The sequence below is a fragment of the Calonectris borealis genome, chromosome 6 (genome assembly GCF_964195595.1).
Source record: "Calonectris borealis chromosome 6, bCalBor7.hap1.2, whole genome shotgun sequence".
In the NCBI taxonomy this organism is placed as follows: Eukaryota; Metazoa; Chordata; class Aves; order Procellariiformes; family Procellariidae; genus Calonectris; species Calonectris borealis.
In genome coordinates this window covers 24,869,929-24,882,889 of record NC_134317.1, presented here as the reverse complement: position 1 = coordinate 24,882,889, position 12,961 = coordinate 24,869,929, and the positions used below count along the sequence as shown (strand labels likewise).

General features: G+C 42.6%; 1 protein-coding gene across 1 annotated transcript in view; it reads left to right on the top strand.

Annotated features, from left to right (window-relative positions):
- CHN1 (chimerin 1) overlaps window positions 1-12,961 on the top strand; it is a 105,513-nt gene that overhangs the window by 8,773 nt on the left and 83,779 nt on the right. The gene's annotated exons all lie outside the window — the stretch shown is intronic.

Here is a 12,961-nt window from a genome sequence, read left to right as displayed (position 1 = left end):
CGTGGGGATGGGTGCTCCTGGTGCTGATGGGAGGTGGTGGTTCCCTCTCCGCTGCACTCCTGCTCCCCATGTCCTTCCTGCTTACTTTCTTGCAAGAGCAGCTGCTTGTAGGTAGCCTTGCCATTTAAGAAGCTGAAATTAAAAACATCGTTTCTGACCTTGATCAGAAACTGAATGTCCTGGGGCAGATTACTTGTGGGAAATTCCTACTCCAAAAGCACAGGTAAAACACTGTTTCCTAAATACTGGAATTGTGTTGTTGCCCACTGCATGGTGGTGTGCTAGAGTGGCCAGCAGAGCCACAACTGTAACCATTTAAATTATATAGCAAGTACAATAGAGCATCATGTAGTGAGTACTGCTGCAGCAGTGGAGAAGGAGGTATGGAATTATTCCTCGTGCAGAGTAAATGGGGGACTGTGAAAAATGGAGCAATAGTACAGTTCTGAAAAACAAACCCAGTGCTTTAGTGCAGTACCTAACTGTTCCTTGCTCTCGCATTGGCAGGGTACAAGTCAGTCTCCTCAATGCTGAATAAGTATCTGATACGTATACAGTCCAGAGCAGACTATAAAGTTGCTGATAATTATTTGGTAGGGCCAGTCTTCCATACTTTTTCATCTGCACTTTATGGTTTCCATATGAATCTGGACACAATGCTTCAGTGCAATCTTGGACCATTTTTCATTAAAAAAAAAAAATACAATCCACAAAAAAACCCCAAACAGGATGTAGCTCTTCCTCACCTCTGCCTTACTGGCTGAACATGCACACATGAGTATATCCTTCCAATAAAGGAAGCATGATTTTGACACAACAATTAATTTTACTAATTTCCTTTTCAGGTTTTTCAAAGAGTATATTTATATGTGTTGAAAAAATCTTCACTGGTTTAACAGAAGCAGAGAAATATTTCAAAATAAAATAGTGATTCTTCTTCCTGGTGAGAAAACATTCAGAAATTTTGTGTTGCATATTATTTCAATGCCAAAATTTACATGGTAAAGGAATTAGGTCAGGTACTTTTTTATCGAGAAATAACATTTGTAGTATAACAAGGTAAATATTTGCAAGCATGTAAAGGAAAATTACCAACCCAAAAAAACAAGAGAAGGAGAGGAAACTCATCACAGCGTTTCCAATGGTGAGCTCATGTGCGTCTAGCTGTGCTGTTGCTTTGTTGTGGTTCTCGGGGAGCTCCTGGCTGCACTGCGTATCTGCCCACTTCCATGTGGTGTCAAAGCAAGCTGTGGTCACAGCCCAGCCCTCTCCCAGCACCCTTGCCTGCCCCTCCTTGGTGGCAGAGCAGCAAGCTCATCAGTAACTCGGTGGAGCATCTTTTATTCCTTAGGTTTTATTGAAACTGTGCTGTATAAGAAGATACCTTCCACCGTGAATCACCTCCGACTGCATCAGACCAAACCAAGATGATTGTTTTGTCCTAAATTGCTCTTCTGCAGGTCAGAATTTGCAGGAGGTGAAACGTAGCCCCTGTGTCACTGCCACCCCAAAGCATGGTGAGCCCCGGGTGGGACAGAGTATGCTGCACTCCTGGGGTGGTAACTCAGGGAGATGCCTCCAAGCAACCTCTGAGATGACAGAGTTGCAAACTGCTCTGTCTGAGGGAGAGCTCACACTTGTTAACTCAGCTGCTAAGCTTGTTGGCATTTTTTTCCACTTAGTAGAAAGGTCTGTGAGAAGCAGGAAGAGTTTTTTTCTGCTTCTTAAATGCTTTGTTGATGGGGTAGCCCTGCTATTAGTCATGACTTTTAAATGTAAAAACTCTCCCTTTTTTGGAAGGCATCTTCCTTCTCCCATTGCTGTGCAAGAGCAGCAGTGGAAGACACAGGCAGGGCTTGCCATGTCTCAGAGCTGTATTAGCATTTGCCCTTATTTCTGTACAGAAATCCTGTGTATCACCATCTCTGACAATTGCTTGCAGCATTCTGCCTCCCGGCAATTCCCATCTAGCCACGTAGATAGGCCAGGACCATTTTTAAACTATAAACTGGATTTTTGATCTGTCACAACCTATAGCTCTCCATGTGTCTGTCTGTATGTGTTTTCCTGTGCTGCCAATTGCCATGATAAGGTTGTTTTTATAAAGTCAAAGTGGAGCTAAAGACACCAAAAGAGCTGTTACCCAGAGAGGCAATGCTGCCTGGGGCATTATTGGGTTGGCAAGACTTGGGAATAGAGATACTGATCTTTGATCTGTAGGATGATCTCCTTTACATGGGCCTCTGCTGCTCTCGCCAGCAACTGTTCCTATTTTCTGTTTAGATGTCTCGTTCTGTAGAACAAAGTCTGCTTTTCACTTGTGGACATTCCCGTGGGATCTCAGTTCCAGTAAGGATGCATCAATATCCCAGAAATGCAGCTAATAATTGTTGAAAACCTCCTGTTTAACACAGTGCCATGATAAAGTGAGAGGTAATAAACCCAGGTTTCCATTATTTGCGGACCAATTTGTCTTTCTTCTAATTAGTAGAAAAAAGGAGAAAGAACTTCAGAACAGAGACAAGAAAACCATCTGAATTAATTTCCTGGAGGGGGAAAAAAAAACTGTATGGAGTTACCCAAAAAAGGACTTGGAGGTTATCTCCAAGCATCAATCATACCAAGCTTTCCGGCCAGCTCTCCCGTTCCCGCTGGGCGGTGACAAACTTCTGCGTTCAGCTCTCCTTCCAGCAGCCTGTTCCCAGCTCCCCTGCTCTGCTTTCATCCTCCCAAACACAGAGGGAACTGAGGAGAAATGGGGGACCTATGCAGAAGACCTCTCAGTGCTTGCCAAGCTGCTAAACCACCTTTGAGATGATAATTTGGCTGTTGCTCCAGCCCCACAACGCGCTGGGTGGTGAGGAGTGGACCTGGAGCACAGCTTCTCCACAGACTGGACCTCACGCCTGCTCTCTCTCCTTTCTCTGGTTCCTGCCTAGTGCAGCAGATGAACCTGCCAAGGAGGAAGAGAGTTATGAAAAAGACGGATTTAATACTACAAACAGGGAGAGGCTGGTGGGTAAACATCTTTTGCCGTAGTTCTTTGACTGCAGTTATAATAGAGAGCCATCCAATTGAGAAAAAGGAATGTGAAGTTTTCAGCTTTTCTACCTGGAGCGTCCTACTTTGTGCCATTGGAGGCCTCTTGGATGTTTTATATGAGAACAGGAAGAGGTAAGGAATGACACTTGCAGCTTTCAGATTGGGGAAAAGCTCACAGCAACTGGAGAATGACTTTTGGAGTAAAAACTTAATTCCAATTCAAGAAAAGGCATCCCACTACATTGTGTCCATTTCCCTTTCTCTGACCCTGCCAATAATTTTTTTTAGGAGTTTCCTTCATGACACTATAAAAAACAATCGTGGTTCCAGGCAAGGGTACTTTACTTGGTAGTCTGTCCTCCTCCTTCCAACCATGAGTGTTGATGTATTGCATCTGTTCTGGAAATAAGGACATAAATACAAGCCATATTTTTGCATGAGCAATGGCGTGTGTTATTGACGACTGTTTTAGAAAATGAAAAAATCTGTTTGTAATAAGAATTGTAATAGGTTTGTTATAACTCTGATGGTCTAAGAATTTAAATGGGTCAAGTTTGGGGAAGGAGAGGCAACAGCATCTATTAAACCATCTGACACAGTTAAAGAGAGAGACGTGCTTTGGAACACGAGTCCATCTTGAGGCCAGTTACAACAGCAGTCAGAAATCAGATCTGCTCTTAATTTTCTCCGGGTGACTCTGATTTTTGCCTGGGCTGCTAATGGGTGGTTTTGTTTTGTTTTGTTTTTCCCCCAGGAGGCTAATGAATGCACAGCAGCTATCTTGGTCTAAAATGCAAGGGAGGACAAGTTCTCAGCAGATTTTTACCAATGGATAGGGAGGCAGGGTCAGTGTTGTGCTCTTTTGTTGTGGTTCAGCTTTTGACAAAACCACAACGTTCTATTTAAAAGTGGATTTTACAGCAGGAAAGTGAATGTATGTTCATTATCTCAGTGCTGTGCGTGGAAAAAAAAAACCAAGCGAACAGTGATAAAACATGCCTCCCCATTCAGCAAATTAGGGCATTATGCAGTGGATGGAGGGGTTGTATTTCAAAAGTGCCTGAAAGCTTGTCCTTTATTTAGGGTCTCTTCTGCTCAACCTTGACCAGACAGACTTCTTATTCAGGGGAGGGGATTAATTTACAGCTAGAAGACACTTTTATACCATATCATATTGTTCTGTTTCATTATTAGGGTGACTGCTCGGAATATTTGTGTAACCAAGCTCCAATCAATATTCCCTGTTGGATATGTTACGAGAAATCAAGACAAAAACGTATTTTTGTGAATGCCTTGAGGCTGTGGCTATAACAGTTGTCACTGGCTTAAAATTACGGTAAAACTGATGTGCCCTTGTTGGTATTATTAATGTTTGGAAGAAGTAAAACAAGTGATGGGAAATGAGCTCGGTCTCTGTGCAGGCAGACTTTTAAAATAGGAGACAAAGAAGGATTTGTGGAAACAAAAAATAGGAAAGGAAATGTCAAAGGGCAAATGTCTTCTCCTACATTATCCCTTGCCATGGTTGGAATGAGAGCAGTGTAAGAGTAATAGCCTCGACAGGTATTTCTCCTGGCTTCCAAGAAAACTTCACTGACCATGATCAAAACAGTGTCTCCAATGAAAACCAGTCTGGATTTAAACCAGGGAAGTTTGATTACAGTGTTCAAGCTTGTGTTATCTGATGTTACTCTGAATTGCTCCAAGACTTTACTGTACTGATATAGAAGATACTTGGACAAATTATCTGTCAAATCTAAAAGATGCGATTCATCCAATAAAGGCATATTTCTGTCAATTTTGAACTTGCAAAATTAGTTCGCAAAAGACCTTTCAAATAACCGTTAGGGAGGATGGGAAACTGCCTACTCATTGATCCAGCACTTTGGGGCTGCAGCCAGCCACAGTCAGTTTTGCTGCAATGACTTTAAAAAAAAAAAAAAAAATTGACAGGCTGTTTTTCTTTGAAATAGATAAATTTAAGAGGCATATTTGATTTTGAAAACATTTTCAGTTGGAAGTTGTTTACTGTGTAAACCAGACATTTCAGGATACCTATGAGTCTGTAGAGCTATCACAGCTCCTATAGTGAGATAAATCAGAGGGTTACAGACAGCTGGCGGCCTGACTCTGTTGTTGTACCTACAGCTAACCCGCAGAGCTGTGTCAGGTAGCGGTTCCCATCGTGTCTGTCTTTTCTCGGGAAGCGAAGATAGTGTTCCCAGAAATGCTGAAAATTGGCTGCAGCCTGGTGTCTGGAGGCTGAGACACCCCGCTGGAAATGGAAAGCAACATTAAATTCTGCCTTTGTTAAATGCCCACAAGGTGGCACTTGTCATCTTTTTACCTCTCTGAGGTCTAAATTTTTATACTTACAGCAACACTAAGAAATAATTTTAAAGGTTTTGAAACTTTTCTTAAACAGTAAGCTAACTGTGCTTTCATGGGAGGGGTATTTCCCACCCCTCCATTAAACTACAGTGAAAAGAAAGAGGGCAACAGCTGTGTTTTGCTTGTTATCATTGCACATGTGAAAATTCCAGCCTATAATTAAAAATTGATTTTTTTTTTTTGTTATAAAGGATTTTTAAAATTTGTATTTGTCATCATTCATGTAGTCAGATGCCACTATTTATCTGGCAAAGAGAAGGAAAAATAGGTACTTGCTTCCCTTGCTTTGTTAAATGAAAATCTAGAAACAGATCATTTGCAACCTGGTCTAATCACGTAGAAGATGAGTTCATTTAACAGCAGCAGTCCTGTGATAGGCAAAATATTGCTCATTAAAATTTTCCCATCATTCATAAAGAGGCAGTAATGGTAGATCTGCTAATAAAAGGCATTGAACTCTAGCTAGTTTTCGGTGGGTCTCTCATTCAACCCCATTAGAAGCATTCCCACAGAATTTACAGTTGCAGATCAGGTGTTTGTAGAAACCAGGTTCTCCTGTCTCTCCCCCTCAAGACGATTATTCAGAGCATGCCCTTCTTTAAGCCCCTTCACTTTTACTGAGTGCCTTCTTGCCTCCCACTTGGTCACATCAGAGAAATGGCAGTAGCCCTTATAGCTTTCTGGGGCATTGTTCACGCTAGCTTTCTCATAATCATTTTTACTCCAGTAATAATTAGAAACCTAATTGTACTTGTTTGGAGTGGTATAAACAAAACCATGTGAGGACGAAAGAGCAGAGAAAAATAAGTTTTGTCCCATTAAAAAATTCCTGGGGCACAGTGTGTGATGTAGTGCCATCCTGCAGCCAAAGGGATGCTTTTGTTATCGGTAGCTGTTTTCACTGGTTTCTATCTTTCCCTTAGATTATATTATACTCTTGTTCTCCTCCCAGATGGAAATGCCTTTGGAAAACATGAAGAAAATACATTCAGCTGTTTTTGTTTTCTTGCTTAAGTAACTCAAATACAGTTCAATTTTAAAAGTCCAAAGCTGCCTAGGTGCATGGGTTTTTATGGGCATTAAGGAGTGTTGCAACCTGCGCCGAAGGTCAAGGCAGCGGAGTAGAACTTTGCATAAGGAGAGTCGTTGCTGGTGACCGTGCCTTCTGCCCACAGGCTTGGGCATGTCCCTGTAGATGGATGGTTTTAGTGGTGGAGTGACTTGAGTGCCAGCTTTTCCAGGGCTGGCGGTTGAGCTGGCTACCTGTAACCTCTCCCTGCCAGTTGCTGTCCCCTGGCAGGCGGTGAACCGCGTAGGCTGGCGATAGCTCCTCTTTCCACCTAGAGGCCCTTTGTCTCTGTGATCAGACTGGGCTTTAGCTTAACACTTAACAGCTGCCCCACTCCAGCTCCCCACCGGCGTGGGCTGTGTCGGCAGCGCAGCGGGCTCGGAGCGGGGGATCCTCCACCGGGAGGGTTAGCTGTCCGCACGCAGTCGGGACCTGCGCCAAGCTGACACATCTGCCTGCGTGTTAAAGTGGATGCCTGTCTGGCATCTTTTCTCCACCTGGAGAAGGTGGAGAAAGTAGGCGGTGGTTTATTTGGAAGCTTTTGCACTGAAGCTCCTTACAGCAATGGTGTCTGCCTGCCTGAGGAAGAGCCTTGACATGTGTACAAATTTTCAAAGCTTTTTTTTTTTTTTCCCTTAATTCAGAGGAGATCGTGTGCCAAGGATAACATTAAAGTAGCATCAAAGACTCAATAACAGTTTAGAAGTATCAGTTGTTGTTGCTGAGTGTCATACAGTACATTATATATTCGGAAATTGGGAGAAAGTGTGGTGCTCACTGTCAGGGGTATTCTCAGCCCTGCGGGGATCTTCCCATAAACAAAGGAAATTCTGTGACGCCCTGGTTGTGAAACCCCGGGTGTTTTCCACATGGGCTCAGGCCATGTGTGCCATCAGGTTCTTGTCATTAATGTCTTTGTTTTTAGGGACTAATAGAGCAACATTACTTTTGGATTAACATTACTTATTCAGTCACTTTTAAACCCTAACATTTTTTGTAGAATAACAATATAATAGTTTTTATTTAAGAGAAAGGGAATATACCAAAAAGTTGCCTGAGATCTCTTGCATAGCGTGGTGTAAGCCCATAAGAGGTATTTTGGTCAGAAATAATTTGTTACTCCTGTGCTATGGAAAAGCAAAGATGGGACAGGACTGAGCCAGAGGATCACTTCCCTTTTTAAATTCATGTGGAGGAACCGAATGCTGAAAAAGTGTTTGTTCCTAACAAAACATTTCATGCAAGGCAAGAAAGGTTAACCATGGCTTTCTCTCTTGTTTACCTAGTACCGGCTGAAATGAACTTCTCTGCAGCCTTTGGCGGCAGTGTGCGTGGTACCCTGCTTGCCAGGGCAGCGATGGGTTGGTTTCTGCAGGACCTGGTGCGACGGGCAGGTCGCCACCCACGGCGCTTCTTGCTCTTTGCATCAAGACTCTGCCACCCCATTACAGACCGTCGTTTAACTTACTGGCTGCTGATAGCGGTGGCATAGCAGAGGGGTGGAGAGAGGCTTTGTGGAAAAAAAAATGTGGATCCCAAGGTCTCGTCTAGGAGTGACAAAGGACCTTTGGTGTGTGCCCTTCCTTCTTCAGTACACATGCAATAGACAGGAATATTTTGGCCGTTCCCTGCACCCTCCGCCCTGCTGCCCCCTCTCCGGGAGCCGCCTGCCATCGCCTTCCCCTCCTCCTGCCGCCGGAGCGCGGGGACTTCTGCAAAATGCTTCCAGCGCTGCTGGGTGCTGCCGCAGCCAGCGAGCAGCTTCTCATGTTTACCCTGAAACCATAGTATTGTAGCCCATCTGTTTTACTACTGCTGCCTAGGGCGGTGGCTGTATTCATCCTTTAATTACCTTAATGCTCTTTGAGTTTTATTTTGGTTGGAGTGCATAAAAGCCCTAGCTGCTAGGGCCTGCTTGGCTGCTGCTTAAAATGTTTCGCGATGGCTTGAGCTTAGTTTCTGAAATGCTGTTGGCACTTGTACTCTGAAAAACAGAGATGAAATGACATTTTCTGTTCAACTACTCTGCTTTTGTGGCTTGAGAATCTCACCAGCAAATAAATTATGGCTTTATTTCTGTAGGTCAAGTGATTTTATGTGCATCCTTTGGGCATAGAGAAGGTGCTAACAAGCAAGATTTTGAGTCTGAGGAGGAATTTTCTAGAAGTTGTTTTTTGGGCACAAAAACGAGTCTGTTGCATGGGTCAGCAATTGGCCACGGCTGCTGGTCATGCATCTGTCCAGGAGTTAAATTTTGACACATGCTGCTGCCAAACAAAGCAAGATTAGCATCTTAAAACACATGTTAATGCTTACTGGTCAGTGCCTAGGCTGTAGCTCACAGAAGAATGTTTTATACTTTCTTGCATCTTTTCGTATTTATGACTTACACCATTCCGTGGTCATAGATTGGTTCAGAAAACATGAAATTGGATTTTCTTCTCCTGATCGTGTTGGTCTTTGGTCTACATGGCTAAGAACTGCCCTCTTCTACAAGGTTCACCACCTGAGGCCTCACCTGTATTCAATAGGGATATTGCCAAATAAAATCAAAGTTTGGGGCAAGAACTGCTGTGTCAGCAGATAGCTGATTATTTCCTCCCAGAAACTAATCTCCAGCATGATGTTACAGATCACCGTGCTGCAGGGAATGACGTACAGTAAAAGAAAAATAAAACTGAATTCTCTACAGGAAACCTGACAGTAAGTCCTAAATTGCTTTATGGGGTTACCATGTGTAGTTAAGCTGCTGCTGCTGTACCCTAGAGCTGGCTGGTCTTCAGTGAGGAGAGAGAGAAAGAACCATTTCAAGCAGAGGTAAATGTTTTTATTCTTTCTATAAAAGGAATACACAGAGACAAGCAGTCTAAACAGTTTGAGGCAACAGTAACAGTTTTCCTATCTGCAGTTAAAATGTACACTTTGAAAGTACTACAGTTGTCCAGATTTATATACAGGTTAAAATGGAAATGAGTAAGAAAGAAGGAAAATAACAAAGGGAAATGCTACCTTGTAATGTCACAATTAGTCACATTTGTGTTTATGGAAAAATCTGAGATGCTCTCCTAGCATTTGTGTCTGTATATGAACTTCTCCTAAATGGCTGTATGATTTTCTATTGGCGGAAGCCCTTTTCTGTGCAAGCCTGTATTTCTGATGATCACTCCGTGCTTTTCACTTTTTAATTGCAGATGGTTCATGCCCAAGATGCATAGTTTCCTTTTTCTTTCATTAATTTGTGTGCTTAAAGGGGGACACACTGGGCCCAGAAAGCAATGCTCCTGCCCCACTGTGACATTTCTGCCTGCAAAGGGGCTGTTGCCAGAACCTGCCTGTTGTGCTCTTCCAGGCTTTTCTGCCTCCGTTTTCTCTGTGTTTAGGCAAAATTTCAAGGAAGCCTTGAGTAGAGATGAGTAGAGTTGAGCAGATAGAGTGGGCTGGGTAGGTGAGTCCTAGCAGGATAGCAGGGGGGAGCAAACGAAAGCGTTGCTCAAGGATGAGGGGAGAGGTCTTGTGTGCAGATGAAGATTGCTAAGGCTGGGGGAAGGTGAAGTCCTGGAAAAGAAAGGAGGAGAGTGTGTTTGGGAGGAAAGAAGATGATGGCAAGAAAGTGCTGAGAATTGTTTAAGAAATAGTTAGGGATCACTCCTGTCCTTGTCCATTGGAGAGAGAGAGACGGGCTGGCAGACCCTTGCCCTTGGAGAAGCAGAGAGACACACAACCTGTCACGTAGGGTACGTAAGAAATGTAGGCCCATGCCTGAATTAGAGGCGCCAGCTGTTACGGGTCTGTGATAAGATGCTTGCTTCAAAGACGGGTTTGATTTTGCTATAGGTTCAAGAGCAAAAGCTGATTCTACAGGGTAAAGGACTGTAAATTTATTTTCATGTGTCCTGCAGCATTGTTTTCCCCTCACCCCTTAACCTTGCATATAGCTTTGGGTCTCAGTGGGTTTTCAAGTGATGCATCAGTTTAAGATATTCTTACTCTTTTCTTTACACATACATACATATTTATACTATGACAGGTCTATTTAGGAGCTTGAAAGTACAGATTTTGGGTAGACAACTCTTTCTTTTCTGATCTGTTCCAGGCTGGAAAATTATTAGTATGGATTAGTATGGATTCAGGGTAGAGAATTTGAAGAAGTCCCATTATATTATGTAAAAATAAAATCTTATACATATACCCCTCTAATCAGAGCAAAATTCTGAAGAATTAAAAAAACCTGGCATTGCTTGGGGTAATGGGAAATGATCAAACATTTTCACTTGTAAAGGTTAGGAAGACTATTCAGCACCAGCACCTGTCAGGTTGAAACTGGTCTCAGTTTGAAGTTGCAATTTATGTTCATGGACAGTGTGCCTGATCTAAAATCTCCTTGCTGATGAGAGTGCCCTCATGCTGGCAAAAGTCTTACCAATGCTGGTAGGATCACATCTGGACTGGTAGCATCAGTTTATGCATTTATGTTTTCTGTAGTGCTCTAGACCTTTGGAGAAGAACAGCTTTAAGCTGAATTGCGTCTCACTTAAGGCAGAAAATACAGTTAAGATAAAACATGATGCACAGCTTGTAGAAAAGGATTTTATTTTATCATGAAAACATCTAGCAGAGCTGAGATACTGTGCTGATGGGAGATGGAGAAAAATCTGAGAACTGACAGCGTAGAGTTTATTGCGTTAATTAGAAAGTGGTGCAGTGTTAGCGAGAAAATGTATTTTGGGTTCAGCGTTTTCTGTGAGTTTTTTATCATGCCTTAAAGTGCTTTTCGGATGCCTAATTGGAGATGCCTTCGTGGAAGCCTGCACTATCTGAAAATCAAGCCCTTTTCCTAATAACGCGTTTCAAAATACTGATGATGTGTTAAATGGGACTACATTGATTAATCTTTAAAAACGGGTAACTAATACATGGGTCTGATGTTTATGCTTATTCTATTTTATCTTTGTGTAGTGGGGTGGTTTTAGTAATAGAAACATTCTTGCACAGAAACAAACACTACAGACCTTCTGCTTCACCATTGTTACTGTGCTGTACTTGCTGCTACAGTATTTTATATCAGATAACTTTTTTTTTTTAAATCACAATAGAAATGACCTTTTGTTTTTTCATTACCTCATGTGGGATGGCCGGAGGGTATTCTCACACTGTAAAGGCAATAAAGCTCACCAACAGATTTTCTAACAAAATCCTTGTGCACAGCTGCATAACATAAATCATTCCTTCCAATTTCTGAATGTTAAATGTTTGTTGTATGAAAGTTACTGCTGTTCTTGCCTGACTTTAACAAGGTTTGGGGTTTTTGTTTGGCACAAATATTGTTGCTTTTCAGTTTTATAATCATGCTGCCCTTAGTTGTAACAATTATATGGCTTGAGTGCGAGGAAGTATAGGTTAGACTGCCAAGATATTTGTATTTTCATAACAGTCAGCTCATATTTTACAAATACAATGTGTGTTTTCCTTTACTTGAATTATTTATTTGTAAATCCAACTGGTGCATATATTGCTAAAAAAAGAATATAACAAAAGCAAGTTCAGTTAGTGGGGTAAGAATCATCTTCTGGCACTAAACCCGTTATTTTTACTTACAAGTTTTGCCCTTTTTCCATGTGACATTGCAGTGCTAAGGGATCACGTTACAATGCTTCTGGAATGAATCGACTTGCACTGCCTTAATTAAAGGTATCAAAGTAGGAATGAATAACCACGGCTGCATCTGTTGCTGCTGGCTTTCTTTCACTGCCATAGGAGAGCGCGGGCCGCTGAAGGGCTCTGTGCCGTTGCGAGGTGCTCTGGCCGATCCCCAGGACGCGGTAGCGCATCTGCAGGACCGTCTGAAGATCAAAGCCGTCAAATTCTCGGGGATGGCAGTTTGACTAAGTGCTGCCTTAATAATAAAGTCATAATGAATTGTATTTATAAAACCCACTACCACCGAAGTAGTCCGTAAGGACTGTACCCTCTTCATGCGTAGCACTAAAATACAGGATAAAAAATTGAGCAAAATGGTAGCTCAGGCAGGGCAGGGAGTGTGCTGGGTGGGTCTGGGGGGGGTCTGGGCAAGTCTGTGCCAATTAAACTGGAAAATATCTCATTCCACTAAGCTCTAATGTAGAGATATTTTGACATAACTGTGGGTGGGAGGGATGGACTAAAGCAAGTATCTGAAGAAGGCAGATTGCTTATCCTAAGGGGAGGCAAAACAAAATCCTTTCCCAGCTTCAGGCTCAATTTTGGAGGCCTTAAGGACTCTCAGGCGGGGATGCCACTCAGGCCAAAATTCAAGCAACAGGTTTCCAGATTGCTTGATCTTTACATAACCTCATAATAAAAACTAGAAATTAGGATTTTGCTGGATGCAGCAGGTAGTTCCAGTGAGCAGCCAACTGCAAACAGAGCTCAGAAATCAATGCTGCAGTGAGAGGAGGCTTCAAACAGCAAGGCTGGCTGCCT